Source organism: Triturus cristatus, chromosome 9, assembly GCF_964204655.1.
Source record: "Triturus cristatus chromosome 9, aTriCri1.1, whole genome shotgun sequence".
NCBI classification, from domain to species: Eukaryota; Metazoa; Chordata; class Amphibia; order Caudata; family Salamandridae; genus Triturus; species Triturus cristatus.
In genome coordinates, this window is record NC_140592.1 from 1213680905 (window position 1) to 1213694646 (window position 13742).

The 13742-nt window shown below is 49.8% G+C and overlaps 1 protein-coding gene across 2 annotated transcripts in view; it reads right to left on the reverse strand.

Moving 5' to 3' along the window:
* Positions 1–13742, reverse strand: part of PSEN1 (presenilin 1) — a 241125-nt gene that overhangs the window by 115802 nt on the left and 111581 nt on the right. The gene's annotated exons all lie outside the window — the stretch shown is intronic.

The following is a 13742-nucleotide window of genomic DNA, read 5'->3' on the forward strand; positions in this document are numbered from 1 at the left end:
GGAGAGATGGCCCTTGAATGGTTTCGCTCCTTTCTTACGGATCGAACCTTCAAGGTATCCTTACCGCCCTATGTCTCTGCCACCCGTCCCATTCCTCAGGGTGTCCCGCAGGGTTCGGCTCTCAGCCCTACCTTATTCAACATATATGTTCAGCCACTGGCGGAGGTAGCCCGCAGTTTTGGTCTCACTATGGTGTCATACGCCGATGACACGCAGCTGGCGGTGGCACTTAATGGTGACTCCACTATGGATGCCTCGACCTTTCAGTTAGCTCTTAAGTCAGTGGCTGGCTGGTTGGCGGAAAATAGACTCCAACTTAACGCCTCTAAGACCGAGGTTATCATCTTTGGTGAGGATACCGGGCTATCGGGAGACAATTGGTGGCCATTGGAGTTGGGTCCTGTTCCCATTCCTGTAGCTGAAGTCAGAAATCTGGGCGTATGGATTGACAATAAACTTTCTTTCACCCCCCACACTAAACGTGTAGCTGGCACCTGTTTTGGCGCCTTGCAGTGCCTCCGGCCCATTTTTAAATTTTTCGACTCAGTCACCAGACAGATCATTGTACAAGCTCTGGTTCTTACCAGACTGGATTATGCCAGCTCTCTGCTTCTGGGTGTTAATCAGGCAGAACTAACCCGCCTTCAGCGGGTACAAAATGCTGCGGCCAGAATGCTGGTCGGTCTTCCTAGGTTTGCTTCTGTTCGTCATACCATCCAAGACCTCCACTGGCTTCCAGTAGGCCAGAGAATCAGGTTTAAAGCTCTCTGTGTAACTTTTAAAATTCTCAAGTTAGCTTCTCCTCCCATTCTCACCCAGACTATTCTCCATTACGTTCCCTCTAGATCCCTCCGATCTGCAGGGTCCAATTTAGCTATCGTCCCGCGTTTTAAGAAAGCGCGTATAGGTGGTCGTTCCTTTTCGGTGTTGGCAGCCACCCTTTGGAACTCACTGCCTGCCTCTCTTCGTGCGATTCCGGACCTGCTTCTCTTCAGGAAGTCTTTGAAAACCTTCCTATTCTCTAAAGCCTAGTCTGCTCTGCTCTAGTTATTGCTGTGGTGTTGTGTTTTCCATCTCCAAAGCGCCAGGACGCCTCTTTGCTGCGGCAGCTGCGCGCTATACAAATTTAAATAACATAACATAACAACATAACTTTCAATCCTCAATAGAGGACTAACCCGAAGGCCCTGGGGATAATGTGTTAAGTGCATTGTGCGTTAATGGGGTGGCACTCGCCAGATCAAGCAAATATTACAACAGGACCCAGTGAGTAAAGTGCCATGCTCATCCATCTTCGTACGTGTGGCTGTATGTGGTGTAGATTGGACACAAGTGCCCCTCAGCTGAAAACTCGGCTGTTGGGGCGCCAGCCACCCCTGGTGGGGGTATAAAAGTAGGAGTATAAAAGCGGGGCCAAGAGGGTATACTGCTGTGCTCTTCCGGCTTCTTAAAGGTGGCCGGGTGTGATGTAGATTGTACTGTAGCTTTGCTAATGGGATGAAAGCCATCTCGGCTTGGATAGCTGACAATTTTCTCCCGCTAAATACCAGCAAAACAGAGATTATGCTCTTCGGTACTGCACAGCAGCTCTGGTCCCCTGACTGGTGGCCTTCAGAACTGGGAGCTGCACCTTCCCCCAAATCACAGTAAAAAAACCTGGGTGTTCGCTTGGACCAGAGTCTTGCAATTAAAGATCAGGTAGTGGCTACCACTGGCACCTGCTTTCCTGCAATGAGTCTGTTGCGCAGACTATTTCCCTTACTCCCACATTCAGTGCGCAAGACCTTAGTGCAGGCCTTGGTGATCAGTCGCCTTGACTATTGCAATGCTCTTCTTGCAGACGTTAACAAATCTATTTTGGATAAACTTCAGGTAGTCCAAAATACAGCTGCCAGCTTAATCCAAAATATGCCGGCCAGATCAGCTTCTATTCCCCTGCTGCACTCACTTCATTGGCTTCCCGTGCGCAAAACAATCACTTTTAAAATTTGCTATATAGTGCATAAAGTGCTAAACGGCAAGGGACCCAGATACAGAGGGGAGAAACTCATTCCTTACCTGCCAGGCAGGTCTCTAAGATCAATGAACAAGTCACTACTTAACGGTACCACGAATCAAGAAGACTCATTCTGGGGGCAGAGCCTTCTCGTATCTGGCCCCTCGCTACTGGAACAAACTTCCTATTCACATAGGAGAGTGCACTGATCACCGTATTTTCAGAAAACCTAACTATTCTAATACTATGGCTGCCCATCTGTTGGTCTCTGCTGCTCTGAGATACCCCTTTGGGGGTGATTCACGCGCATTATAAGTTAATTTAACTGAACATTAACATAACATAACCCACGGCTGATTAATCAGGTCGAGTCAGGTGCTATGCTCTTCGAGCAATTTAGAGGTGAGCTTGAGGAACCGCACAGCCTTGCATGACAGTTGTAATGGTCTCCTCGTAATAAGGCTATTACGGCTTGGCGACAAGGAGAGAGCAAGGACAGAGGTGGGGGTGAATCGTGATTCGGGGTATCACTCTGTATTTGCAAAATGCACTGTGTAGTATTTGATACTGTTGTGAGAAGGAAAATGCTACTTACCAGCATGCATCTGTTCTTGGCATGTAGAGCTGCAGATCCACACACTGAGCATAGATCGCCATCTGGTGTTGGGCCCGGATATGTGCACTTGTTTTTGTCTTGGAAAAGTCTTTGGAAGTCACGGGATAGGTGACTCCTCCTTTGGATAATAGTGCGCATGGGCATCGGCTCCATCCTCAGAGTGACCTTTGACCCTGCCTTCAGGTAGGTCGCTCCCCTCACCGCCACGCAGCCCCCTGTGTGTCCGGCATCCCGCCATCTACCGCTCGCATCTGCCGCTTGCTCTGCTTCCTGTTTGCCACTTCTCTGCCTGTGCTAAGTTTTGATTTCTGTACCCCTGCCCGTCACTCTGCATTGTACCCCTATTTTTATTCTGTATCCACTGCCTGCACTAACTTTTGCCTTCTGTACCCCCGCCCGTTAATTTCACTTGCACCCTTTCCTTCTGTACCCTTGCCCTCGCCGCTCCTTTCCCGCCGCTGCGTCCCTGCCCCCTTGAATCCCATTGGCCGCCCCGCTCCTGACTCCCAGCTGCTCCTCCCTCCCTCTCCCACTCATATGGAGGCCGCGCAGCGGCCGCACATCGGGCCGAAGGCACGCCTAAGGCAAGCCCGTATGCGCCCGTACGCGCCTGGACCGCGCCCAGCGCCAGACCCCCTGGCCCCCGCAGATGCCAGCCCACCCGCAGGACCTACGACGCCGCCACCCTCATCGCACTCAACACCGGCCGGATCCCCGGCTGCTACCGTGCCACCCCAAGACGCACCCACGGACAATTCACCTGCCATTGCTGCAAGTTCTCCTGCATCCGGACCTGTACCGCACCCGCCAAGCCGAGCACCAGCAGCAACCACCTGAAGTGCATCCTGCTCAACACCCGCTCCGTACACAGACACGCCGTGGAACTCTGGAACCTGCTCGACACCCAAACTCTAAGACTTCAGGAGCCAGATTGCCAAGTTCAGTGTTTGAGGATCTGGGTGTCTGATTTCTCCATGGTTCTGGGTTAATAGATCCGGGGAGAGACGCAGTTTTTGATGTGGAACTAGTGATAGTTCCAGAAGTGTGGTGAACCAGGGTTGACGTGCCCAAGTGGGAGCTACTAGGATGAGTGTTAGCAACTGTTGTTTCAGTTTGCGTACCACAAATGGAATGAGCGGGAGAGGCGGAAAAGCGTACGCAAATCTGCCTGACCAGTTCATCCATATTGCATTGCCCTTTGACCGCGGGTGTGGGAACCTGGCGGCGAAGGTTGGGCATTTTGCGTTTTCTTGTGTGGCGAACAGGTCTATGTCTGGTTGTCCCCACTTTTGGAAGAATGGGAGTAGGACTTTGGGGTGTAATTCCCATTCGTGTATTTGCTGTGTGTGGCGACTTAGAAGGTCGGCCACCTGGTTCTGAACCCCTGGGAGGTGTTCTGCTAGCAGGTAGATGTTTTGGGGAATTGCCCATCTCCAGATTTGTTGTGCAAGTTGGGACAGTTGTAGAGAATGTGTCCCCCCCTGCTTCTGTATGTAATACATTGTGGTCATGTTGTCCGTGCGGATGAGGACAGTTCTGTTTTTCAGATGCACTTGGAAGGATTTCAGTGCTAGGAACACCGCCAGAAGATCTAGGTGATTGATGTGGAGTTGTTTTTGTATAGTGGACCACCTCCCCTGAGTGGTATGGTGAAGGAGGTGGGCTCCCCACCCTGTGAGAGATGCGTCGGTGGTCAGCACAACTTGTGGAAGAGGCTCTAAGAACGGCCGCCCTTTGGACAGGTTGATGGTGTTCCACCACTTCAGTGAACGAAGTGAGCGGCTGTCCACCAACACCAGATCGATAAGTTGTCCGTGGGCCTGGTTCCACTGTTGTGCTAGACATTCCTGTAAGGGACGCATTTGAAGGCGTGCGTGGGGTACTATGGAGATGCATGACGCCATCATGCCTAAGAGTTGCATGAACACTCTCGCTGGAAGAGAGTGTCGTGTTTGAAATTTTTTGATGAGATTTTGTATGTTGGCTATCCTGGCTGTGCTGGGATAAGCTATGGCCTTGAATGTATCTATGGTGGCTCCCAGGTATTGATGTACGTGGGAGGGCTGTAGTTGAGATTTTGGATAGTTGATGGTAAATCCCAAGTTGTGTAGGGTTTGAATAGTGCGGTGAGTATGGAGAACGCATTTTTCTAGAGTATTGGCTTTTATGAGCCAATCGTCCAGATAGGGGAAGAAATGGATTTGTTGTCTCCTGAGATTGCTGCCACAACTGCTAAGCATTTGGTGAATACCCTGGGTGCGGTTGTTACTCCGAATGGGAGAACTGTAAACTGATAGTGCTGACCGTCTACCACGAATCGTAGATACTTCCTGTGAGAGGGATGCATAGGGATGTGAAAATATGCGTCCTTGAGGTCTAATGTGGCAAGGAAGTCGCCTTGTTGAAGTAATGGAAGGACCTGTTGGAGAGTGATCATGTGGAAATGATCCGATTGTATGTACTGGTTTAGTAGTCTGAGGTCTAGTATGGGCCTTAAGGTCTTGTCCTTCTTGGGAATGAGGAAGTATAGAGAATATACTCCTGTGCCCTGATGTTGTAGTAGAACAGGTTCTATTGCGTGTTTTTGAAGCAAAGACTGAATTTCCTGTTTGAAGAGCGTGAGGTGGTGAGACGTCATGGGACGGTGCTTGGGTGGTATGTTTGGTGGGGTGTTTAGGAGTTCGAGGCAGTAGCCAGACTGGATAATTTGTCTTACCCACCTGTCTGTTGTGATGGAATTCCAGACAGGTAGGAACTGTTGAAGTCTTCCCCCGACCGGAGTGGAATGGTCCGGGGGGAGTGGTGGTAAGTCACTGTTTAGTGGCTGGAGAGGTGCGGGTGTTGTTGTTGCCCCGTCCTCGGCCTTTAGTATTGTTTCCCCTGTAACCCCCTCGAAAATATCCTCTGTTAGGGGATGTTTGACCTGATGTTTTAAAGGTGGAAGAGGTGTCTGTTGCCACATTTTTGGAAGCCCCTCTATAAAAGGAGCGACAAAAGGAGCCTCTGGGTTGAGTAGACTGCAATGCTCCCATTGATTTAGCAGTCTCATTATCTTTCTTCATTTTTTCTAATGCAGTGTCTACTGCGGGTCCGAATAGTTGCTCCTGATCAAAGGGTTGAGCAAGAATTGTCGTTTGTACTTCCGGCTTAAAGCCGGAAATGCGTAGCCATGCGTGGCGTCTAAGCAATACGCTTGTGTTGACTGCCCTAGAGGCGGTGTCCGCTGCGTCTAATGCACATTTGATGGAGGCATTTGATATTAGTTTACCCTCTTGGATGAGGTCATTGGCCTGTGATTCGTATTGATCAGGCAGGTGTTGCAAAAGGCCCTCTAGTTGATCATAATGAGCCCTATCGTAACGAGCCAATAGGGCTTGTGTATTGGCTATACGCCAGTGGTTAGCAGCTTGTGCGGCAACCCTTTTGCCGGAAGCCTCCAAGAGTTTAGACTCTTTGTCTGGGGGCGGCGTGTCTCCGGTTGTTTGGGAGTTCGCCCGTTTTCTGGCATTTGACACGACTAGAGAGTCTAAGGGAAGTTGCGTTTTGATGTACGCAGGATCCTGTGGTGCCGGTCTGTATTTTTTTTTCGATCCGGGGGTTGAGAACCCTGGCCCTAACAGGGTCTTTAAAAACCTCAGTGGCGTGCTTTATCACTCCCTTAATCATGGGTAGAATGTGAACGGTCTTTTGTGACTGCTCGAAAGTGTAGAGGAGAAAATCTTCCTCAGGTGTGTCGGTGTGCATGGGGACGCCGTGAAACAGTGCCGCCCTGTTTATAAGCTGACCGAACCCTAGATGGTCATCAGGAGGGGAGGGTTTTGAGGGGTATGGAGTGGGATCAGGCATATCAGGCATAGGGTAAGTCCAGTCATCTACTGGTGCTGTGTCCGGGAGTGTAAAGGGATCAGTAGGATCAGTGGGATCATTAAAGAAATCCGGGTCTCCCCCTCTCCCTAAATCATCATCATCCTGTGGAGGTGGTGTGTGAGAAGGAGATGGTAGAGGTGAAGGCGGTGGGGGTGGGATAGGAGGTAATGGAGGAGAGGAAGGACGTATGGGTGAAGTGGCACAGTCCTTCTTTGGAGGAGCTGGAGGAGGTGTTGTGTCCAGCTTCCTTTTCTTGTACGGCACCGCTGTGACATGTCCGGTGTTAGGATTTATGTAAATCCGTTTTTGCTGTGGATCTGGCCGAAAAAGTTCCTCAGTGTCAGAGGGTGGCTTTGGCGCCAACTTTTTTGGTTCCGATCTGGATTTTGTGAGATCGGTGGGTTCTTTGTGGACTTTTTTTGGCACCGAGGATGTTTTTGGTGCCGAAGAACTTTTCGGTTCCGGTGGATTTTTCGGTGCCGAAGAACTTTTCGGTGCCGAAGGACCTTTCGGTGCCGACGAGCCTTTCGGTGCCGACGAGCCTTTCGGTGCCGACGAGCCTTTTGGTGCCGGTGGAGACCTTGGCGCCGAAGAACGTTTCGGTGCCGGTGGAGATGTCGTGCCGAGTGACGTTTCGGAGCCGATGGAGATTTCGGCCTCGGAGCCTGCTTCGGTGCCGAGGGTATTGTAGGCACAATAATATGAGGCTTGCTCGAGCCCGAGCCACCTGCAGGCTTCGTTTTCTTCGGAGCCGGGCCCGGGGGCGGGGCTTCTGAAGATGATTTTGGATCGCGACTGGGCCCAGCTGGCAGAGTCTTGACCAATGCCTTTTTTGGTGGGGTTGGGGTAGGGGAGCTGGTACTCACAGGCTGCCCCGGATCAGAATCGTCGGCCTCGGACACGATCTGGAGATCTTCGGAGTCGTCATCAGGGACATCCTGTGCAAAGATGTCTTCTGGTTCCGGAACCGGCTTGGCCATGATATGGCGTCGAGCTCTTCGGTCTCGGATAGTCTTCTTCTAACGGAATGCGGCGCAGGCTGTACAGCTGGATTCGTTGTGGTCTGGTGAGAGGCACAAATTACAGACCTCGTGGTGATTACTATGAGGAAACTTTGCTCCACATTGGGGGCATTTTTTAAAGGGTGTCCTTTCCATCAGCCGCGTCCGGATCAGGTCCGATGGGATTTCGACGTCGAGTTATACATTTTTGAGAGTTGTTGTGATTGTTAGAAGTTTTCTGCTGGAGCGGAAAAAAGTTCATCCAAACCCAATGGCGGAAAAAAACAATCTGAGGATGGAGTGGATGCTCATGCGCACTGTTGTCCAGAGGAGGAGTCACCTATCTCGTGACCAAAGACTTCTTCCGAAGACAACAACAACCTGCAATCATCCGAGCCCAACACCAGATGGCGATCTTATCCTTAGTGTGTGATCTGCAGCTCATATGCCTCAAACGTGTTGTCTACTTTGTAAATAGGCTGCTATGGCAGCGAGGTGTAATCGAATAGATGTATAGGCTAAGTTACACCTTTGAAGATGCAGTAGGTAACCTATGATGTGTTGAATTGACACATCTAAAGGATTGATGGTGTTGGTGTGGCAATATATCACAAATCTTTTCCACTTGGCTGCATAGCATGCTCTAGTGGTGGGGCGTCTAGCTTCTCTGATAACGTTCATACAGTCAGGGGGAAGGTTAAGGTAACCGAACTCTAAGACCTCAGGAGCCAGATTGCTAGGTTGAGCTGTGCTGTGTCCGGGTGTCTGATCTCTCCATGGTTCTGGGTTAAGAGGCGTGAGGAGAGGTGTAGTTTTTGGTGCGGGACTAGAGACAGTACCAGTAATGTGGTGTACCATGGTTGTCTGGCCCATGTTGGAGCAACTAGGATGAGGGTCAGTGAATGTTGCTGCAGTTTGCGCACTACCAGTGGGATGAGTGGGAGAGGTGGAAAAGCGTACGCAAATCTGCCTTACCAATTCATCCATATCGCATTGCCTTTGGACAATGGGTGTGGATATCTGGCGGCGAAGTTTGGGCATTTGGCGTTTTGGTGTGTGGCGAAGGTCTATCTCTGGCTGCCCCCACAACTGGAAAAAGGGTTGAAGAAATTGTGGATGAAGTTCCCACTTGTGAATCTGTTGCGTTTGACGACTTAACAGATCGGCGATGCTGTTCTGGACTCCTGGAACATGTTGGGCTAGGAGAAAAATGTTTTGAGGAATAGTCCATCTCCAAATGCTTTGCGCTAGTTGGGAGAGTTGTAGGGAATGTGTCCCGCCCTGTTTCTGTATGTAGTACATGGCTGTCATGTTGTCGATGCGGACTAGGACAGCTTTGCCTGATATTTGCTTTTGGAATGCCTTTAGGGCCAGAAAAATTGCTAGTAACTCCAGGTGATTGATGTGGAGTAACTTTTGTTGTGGAGCCCACGTGCCCTGCATGATGTGATGTAATAGATGAGCTCCCCAGCCGGAGAGCGATGTGTCCGCTGTTAACACAATCTGTGGAACCGGCTCGAGGAATGGTCGCCCTATGGAAAGGTTTTTGGTGTTCCACCACTGCAGAGAGCGATAAGTGTGGCCGTCCACCAACACCAGATCTGTTAGCTGACCTTGAGCTTGGTTCCACTGACGTGCTAAGCACTCCTGCAGAGGACGCATTTGGAGTCTTGCATGAGGTACCATGAATATGCAAGAGGCCATCATCCCTATGAGCTGCATGAACACTTGAGCTGGAAGAGAGTGTTGTGGCTGAAATTCTGTTAGGAGTTTCTGCATACTTGCTATCCTGGCCGGACTGGGGTAAGCAAGTGCTTTCGAGGTGTCTATTGTAGCACCGTTGTATGTGGGACGGTTGTAGACGAGACTTTGCGTGGTTTACTGTAAACCCTAAGTCGTGGAGTAGCTGGATTGTTGCAGGAGTGCGACGTACACACTGATTGTACGAGTTGTCTTTTATGAGCCAATCGTTCAAGTATGGGAAGACGTGAATGTGTTGTCTTCTTAGGTGAGCTGCAACTACCGCCAGACACTTGGTGAATACTCTGGGTGCTGTGGTGACTCCGAAACGGAGTACTTTGAATTGGTAGTGCTGGCCTTCCAGTGCAAACCTGAGATATGGAAGAAAACAATCCGAGTATGGAGCCGATGCCCATGCGCACTATGATCCAAAGGAGGAGTCACCTATCCCGTGACTTCCAAAGACTGTCCAAGACAAAAACAAGTGCACATATCCGGGCCCAACACCAGATGGCGATCTATGCTCAGTGTGTGATCTGCAGTTCATATGCCTCGAACAAAACATTTTCTGAAAGACGTCATGTTATTGTGTCTGTTGGTAGATTGTTGAGCTAGTGATTGTTGCCGCATTTAACCCCAATATAGACGTGAAATGTAATATTATGTATATGAAGGTGTCCAGACTAAGTAGGGGTGCTGCAAGGCAGGCTTTGGCTGCGAGAGATGCTTATTTGCAACGTGGGAATGTTTTTTGTTGTTGATGTTTTATTAGTTATTGATCTGTGACTATCGACATACAGTCGCTATGATACATGGTTCACAATGATCTTTGAGGTCCGACATGCCACGAGGATTTGTATCCCCAATGTCTTCATCTGACCCAATGACACATCACACCATAGTGCCAACATTATCACTCCTCTCCTGGAATGTCAACGGTTTGGGGGTCAAGATCAAACAAGGATTAGTGCTCCAATATCTCAAGCGCATCTCCCCGGCGGTTGTACGACTCCAAGAGACACACTTGATGGGCTCCATGTGTAAGGCCCTTGACCGGTGGGGGTTTCAATTAGTGGTCCATTCGGAATTCTCCACAGGGTCCCGGGGGGGGGGATGGGGATTTTGGTGCGAAAACGATATCCCCTCATTGTCCACCGCACTTTTAAGGATGACCAAGGCCGCTTCGCGGCTATATCGCTTCAATGAGAGGGTTGAATGTTTAACGTAATTTCTGTTTATGTCCCGCCCGCCCTGCACTCCCTCGCCTTTCAGGATCTGGGCAAATTCCTACTAACACTACCAGATGGAGACATACTAATAGGAGGGGACTTTAATATGACTGTGAATGATACACTGGACCGCACACCCAGCAGCGCGCAACACCGCGTCAGTTCCCCCTTGGCTGATTTTTTAGAGGCACATGGCCTATTGGACATCTGGAGACTCCACAACCCGACAGACACAATTCACATTCCACTCGGGAGCACATAATAGCCTCTCCTGTATAGACTACATACTCACGGCCATGGATGGACTGAAAAGGATGGGTGAGATCACACACTTGCCGAGAGGGATCTCTGATCACTCCCCGGTAAGGACAGATCAGAGCACGCTGCGCGGTTCAGGGACGCGTTTATCCCATTTATCCAGGATTCCTCATGAATTCTAAGATCAGGAAAACCTTGACCATGGCAACCACGCAATACTTCCTAGAAAATGAGGCGTCCGTTTCCTCCCCTCTAACGTCATGGGAAGCTTACAAACCGGTCATAAGGGGTCAGGCTATTTCACTTGTAGAGGGGCACAAACAGGAAAAAAGAAAAGAAATAGAGACCTTAGAGCAGGAGGCACTACACCTAGAATCCCAACATGCAGCTACACCCACTGACGAGATAACACATGCATTACGTGTGAAAACACAAGAATACAAACACCACCTCTGGGTTGCAGCTCAGTCCCGTTTGCAAGCGGTCCAACATCGGATCCATGAGTCCGGAGACAAAGCCGGGAAACTTCTGGCCTGGCTTGACAAGAAAGAACGAGCGCGTAGGTGGATAGCGCGAATTAGAACTGACAGCGATGTACTCACGACAGACCCACAACACATTGTGGACACGCTGGCACGACACTACGAGCAAGTATACACCTCCACAAATACTACCACTGTACGAGAAGCATTTGCATTCCTTCATGATATCCAAATGCCACGGCTCACGCTGCAAGAAGCCGAAAGTCTAGAAGCCGACATCACGGTAGATGAACTCAAAATGGCCATTTCCAAAACACAATCGGGCAAAGCCAATGGTCCTAACGGAATCTCAATAGAATTGTATAAACACACAGCGGAGAAGATAGCCCCATATTTGTTAAAAATGTTTGAAACTAGTCGCGACGTAGGGACACTCCCTAGAGATCAACGACTGGCAACGATTGTGGCCATCCATAAGCCTGGTAAACCGGCAGAGGAATGCACGTCATATCGTCCAATATCATTAATTAATGCCGAAGGGAACATCTTAGCCAAAACGCTTGGGCTCAGACTTACTCCCCATCTCCACACATTGATCCACCCGGATCAATCCGGTTTTATGCCTGGCAGAAACACGGCCCTGAACCTTAGACACCTTCATGGCGTACTAGGTCGAAAACATACTATCCAGGAGGATGCTGCGATTCTCTCCTTCGACGCACGGATGGCCTTTGATTCAGTGGAATGGGCCTTTTTATTCGCAGTCCTTCAACACTTAGGGTTCGGACCGAAGTTCTGTTCATGGGTACGTTTACTCTACACAGATCCGGTGGCACACGTAGTCGCTAATGGTCACATATCTAGAGAATTCACCCTAGGCAAAGCAACGAGACAGGGCTGCCCATTGTCGCCCTTATTGTTTGCATTAGTTGTCGAACCACTGGCGACATGGATACAATGGGACCCCATGGTTCGCGGTCTAAAATGGAGGGAGGACTGGGAAGATCGTATCTCTCTATACGCGGACGATGTATTGTTATATATCGCCTTGCCTACGAGAACACTGAATGCGATACTCAGTATCTGCGCGGTGTATGGCTCTGTCTCATGATATACCATCAATTGTGATAAGTCAGTGCTATACATATTACATGGACAACCCCCACGTCTTCCGAGAGGCTGCAAGGTCCAAATAGTCACGGACAGTTTTAAATATCTTGGAATTTACATAACCTCCTATTGCGACACATTACTAACCCTCAATTTACAGGCCCCTCTGCAACAACTGAAACGTGACATTCGGCATTGGAAGGCACTTCCACTCACCATGCTAGGTAGAGCGGCCCTTTTTAAAATGATGGCTCTGCCCAGATTTTTATATGCCCTGCATAACACTCCCTATCCAGTCCCTGACTCCTATTTTAGAGCAGTTAACTCGGAGGTGGCGGCTCTCCTATGGGACAGTAAACCGGCAAGAGTGGCAGCGACTAAACTGGTGAGGATCTGGTATGATGGCGGGATCGCCCTCCCTGATATTAAAGCGTACTACTGGGCTTCGCAACTTACGGTCATTAATCAATGGCTTCATGTGCCGGACACGGACCCAGTCTACCACCTCGACAGAATGGCTCTAGGGAAAGGCGGTGTCAATAGAGCGCTATACAACACTCAGAAAGCCCATAACCTTATAGGCCCAGCCTCACACACCATCCGCACCTGGCACACAGTGAATAGACACTTGGGTTGGACTGACAAACTTTCGAAACACACACCCTTATAGGACACACGCAAACTGGGGACACTAGGCAATAGTAAAGGGTTTCAAAAGTGGGATCTGATCGGTATATCCCGACTGGGGGATCTTTGGCATAAAGGGAAAGTTGTCTGCTTCATTCACCTGCAAGAACAGTAAACAATGGCTCCAGGAGAACGGTTCAGATATTTGCAAATTAAACACGCGATTGAAACAGCCCTCTCCACGGAGGAGACGCTCCCGGAATCCTCCCCCTTAGAGGACCGATTACTTACAGACTACCTCCACAAAAAAGCGACTTCACTGACATATAAAAAAAATTATTAACAACCGACCGGACCCACTCGCCCGACTCAGGGAACTTTGGCAGACTGACGTGGAAGACATGGACGACCCTGACTGGCGCGAGGTGCTTGCCTCACCAAAAGAAGTGGCAATCTCCTCCAGACTGCGACTGGTGCAGTTTAAAATACTACACAGGACCTATTACACACGGATGGTATTACACAAGAAGGGAAGGGCCCCAGACCCAAGCTGTCTGCGTCTCTGCGGGGACATAGGTACCTATTATCACACCTTATGGGAATGCCCCAAACTTGCGCCATACTGGGAGGCAGTGATAAGAGAAATAGCAGACGTCACCGAGAAACAGGTTCCACTTGAACCTTAGTGCTGTATCCTTAATGTATGAGTCCAACAGATCTTACCCACGCCGAACGCCTATGGGCTACAACTGGCATGACAATAACTAAACGGAACATAGCACAAAAATGAGGAGTGGGCACAGTACCAACAATAAT